The sequence below is a fragment of the Bison bison genome, unplaced genomic scaffold (assembly GCF_000754665.1).
Source record: "Bison bison bison isolate TAMUID 2011002044 unplaced genomic scaffold, Bison_UMD1.0 scf7180017864379, whole genome shotgun sequence".
NCBI classification, from domain to species: Eukaryota; Metazoa; Chordata; class Mammalia; order Artiodactyla; family Bovidae; genus Bison; species Bison bison.
In genome coordinates this window covers 11,956,589-11,960,255 of record NW_011494951.1, presented here as the reverse complement: position 1 = coordinate 11,960,255, position 3,667 = coordinate 11,956,589, and the positions used below count along the sequence as shown (strand labels likewise).

The 3,667-nt window shown below is 45.2% G+C and overlaps 1 non-coding gene across 1 annotated transcript; it reads right to left on the bottom strand.

The window, feature by feature from the left end:
- Positions 1 to 1,794: 1,794 nt before the first annotated feature.
- On the bottom strand, positions 1,795 to 1,866 carry TRNAA-AGC. Its single transcript has one exon. It is a non-coding gene; the product is annotated as a tRNA-Ala (tRNA).
- Positions 1,867 to 3,667: the final 1,801 nt, after the last annotated feature.

Sequence of the window (3,667 nt, the reverse complement as noted above, 5' to 3'; positions counted from 1 at the left end):
ATGCTGAAGCTGAAACTCCAGTACTTTGGGTACCTCATGTGAAGAGTTGACTCATTGGAAAAGACTCTGATGCTGGGAGGGATTGGGGGCAGGAGGAGAAGGGGACGACAGAGGATGAGATGGCTGGATGGCATCACTGACTCGATGGACGTGAGTCTGAGTGAACTCCGGGAGTTGGTGATGGACAGGGAGGTCTGGCGTGCTGCGATTCATGGGGTCGCAAAGAGTCGGACGTGACTGAGTGAACTGAAATGAACTGAACTGATCTATACTGAGAGTACATATAATCTCGGCTTTTTGTGATTTTGGAATGCTATAATATGGAAACACGGAGATTTTTTATTTGTCTTGGCAACCTCAATTAAAAATTGGAAAATATTGGGAGTTCCCTGGCTGCCTAGTGGTTAGGGTTCTAGACTTTCACTGCCATGGTCTGGATTCAATCCCTAGTCAAGGAACTGAAAGAAGGCATGGCCATCTCCTCAAGAAATGAAAATGCTAATGATTTCTTAGAGGAAAAATAGTTCAGTTATGAATACTGACTGGAGAAGGAAATGGCAACCCACTGCAGCACTCTTGCCTGGAAAATCTCGTGGCTGGAGGAGCGTGGTAGGCTACAGTCCATGGGGTTGCAAAGAGTCGGAGACAACTGAGGGACTTCATTTCACTTCACTTCACTTCATGAATACTGAATCCTACTCTAAAGGCAGAATTTTGAAGCTAAAGAAAAATGCCAAGAAACACGATTTTAAGAATCTAGAAGGACATATTAAAAAACAACAATCTACCATTACAGGGAAATTTTGGCCATCTCAGAACTCATACATAGCAACGGATTTTGGTGTCCCCAAGATGACCATTTGGTGGCACCTAAGTCATTCTCCAGAACTTTGATGCTTACATCATGTACAGGAAAGCATTTACAAGGGCAAGGACAAATTCCTCCAAACTCTTCAAAGTTATTATTAGGAATACCTAGCAAGAAGCTCTTTGGGTAGCTGAATCTTTGCTACCTGTATTTATCATACCTCTCCTCCCAAAAAAGAAAAAAAGAAAACTAAAGTTATGGCAAGGCTTCAGTCCTTTATCTCAAAGGCTGTTTGGATATTTACAAATAAATTTCATTCAGTTGTCCAAAGTTTTAAAAAATTAAATGTTTCACATTCTACTTCGTCAGGTAAAAAGGGCAGAACTTATTTAACACAATAAGAACTCTATCTAGACATGAAGCTTATATTATAATTTAAAAGTTACTCAGGAGCAATGAGTTAAAGAAGCGCATATAAAAACAGAAGGAGAGAGCAGGGAAAGAAGGGGAGGCTGCAATGGGGTAAGAGTGGTAGCGAAAAACAAAGGAAAGCGTTCCTTCCTCTCCTCAAATCTATTCCTTGACCCAGCAACAGCCCAGAAAACGAAGGGATCTAAAGAAAATTTCCTGTGGACTTCACATTTGCTCTTATTTTTTCTGCTTTCTGTGTTTCTTGCTCTTAGATGATACTGCGAAATGTAACTATTGTAATTGGACTTGTTAATTTGGTACCTCGCTTGTTTTTCGGTTTCCGCAGTCCATATCTTTTGCCAGCTGACTCAGCTACCCACGGTGGTGTTAAGGCCCTAGGGCAAAAATGGGTCCATATTAAAAACAAAATGGTTCTTGTTTTTTGTGTGACTCAAAAGACCTGAACGAGAACAAAATAACCAGAAAAGAAGACAGGCGGTGGACGTTCTTAGCAAACGAGGATGCGTCTAATGCTGTTAGAACCCAAAACCAATTCCGCACCTCCCCAAGAAAACTGGAGGTGCCGGGGATTGAACCCGGGGCCTCGTGCATGCTAAGCACGCGCTCTACCACTGAGCTACACCCCCTCCCGCCATGGTATCTTCAGAATTATTCCTATGACCCGTCAATATATCTTCCGCAAAAGAAACTTTTCGTCACGAAATTGAGTTTTTGAACTTTCTCTACTGAATACTGTCTTGTAACTAGGCTATAAGAACGAAAACTAAATATTATACCGAAAGTCCCGTCTGGTCCCGAGCTCTCTCACTACGGGTCACCCTCTCGGACACCAGCTCGACGGCCATGCCTGGGGCGAATGGGGAGCTCCTGACTGGCCGCCCCCAGGGAGAGGTCTGGGATAAGACCTCTGCTTAAATAGGTTGCCAGAAAACCGAAAGTATAAAGCCGGAGGATAAAAAGAAGCCCTAAAAGGAGCCATAGGGATTTAGGTCCAGGTAGGAGAGAACACTAGGCCCCCGTCGGTCGCTTCCCTCATTCGGGTAAGCTCGCGCGTCAAGACTCAGAGTCGGGGACACGCATGGCGGCTGCGTCTCCCGGGCTTTCAACCTCGGGTCTCGAGAACCACCGAGACGTGCGTGTGGAAGAGGAGAGAAAGAAACCGAGCAGCCTTAGAGCGCCCCCTGTCGGAACTGAACGGTACCCAGAAGGAAGGCGTTTTAAGGCTTAGGCTTGATCCGCAAAATGATTTAACTGTATAAACCCTTCAGGAGCCTGCAGTAGTTAGACCCCTTGACCTCCGAGGGGCAACCCTCAGGCGCTTCCCGCTGTTCTCTGACTTTGGGTACCAGGGTCAACCCAGAAATGAGTATTGGGAGCAAATCCTAAATCATTTTCCATCTAAGCTTTCTTCTGATTCTCACTCCTGTGGACTCTTGGAGACCTCAAATTACCACCTCCCTTTCGGCTCCTCCCCAACTCCGGATCTGCCCGTCCTGGCGGATCCGACCCCGCAGAGCCCTAGAGGACTTGAGGGGGTCATCGGATTTTGGTGTTCAGTCGCTCAGTCGTGTCCGACTCTTTGCGACCCAGTGGACTGCAGCACACCAAGCTACCCTGTCCTTCACCATCTCCCGGAGCTTGTGCAAACTCCTGTCCATCGAGTCTGTGATGCCATCCAATCATCTCGTCTTCCCCTTCTCCTGCCTTTGGGTATACAATGCTTGGGCCACAGGCGACTCTCAGAGAGGCTAAAGAGACATATGAATGCTTTTTAGACAACACTGTGGAGGGGGGGAGGGGATTGTCGGGGGGATCCATAAAGATGGAAAATCACCTGGAGGAACTGAATAAAACTATGGATTGCTGGGCCCCACTCTCTAGATGCTAAGTGCTCTCAGAATCTTGGGTTCTTACGTTATTCAACTGAAAAAGGGACCCTCCTACACTGTTGGTGGGAATGTAAGTTGGTGCAGCCACTATGGAAAACAGTATGTTGGTTCCTCAGAAAACTAAAACAGAGTTGCCATTTGATCCAGCAATTCCACTGCTGAGCATATACCCAGACAAAACTATGTTTCAAAATAAACACGCACCCTTAAGTTCATTGCATCCCTATTTACAATAGCCAAGACATGGAAGTATTCTAAATGCCCATGGACAGATGAATGGATAAAGAAGATATGGTGCATATATACAATGGAATATATCTCAGCCATAAAAAAGAAACAAAGAATGCCATTTGCAGCAGCATGGATGGACCTAGAGATTATCATGTTAAGTGAAGTAAGAGAGTGAAAGACAAATATCATATGGTATCACCTATATATGGAAACTAAAATATGACACACAAACTTATCCATGAAACAGAAACAGACTCACAGAAATAGAGAAGAGACTTGAGGGGGAGGGGGGAAGGATTGGGAGTTT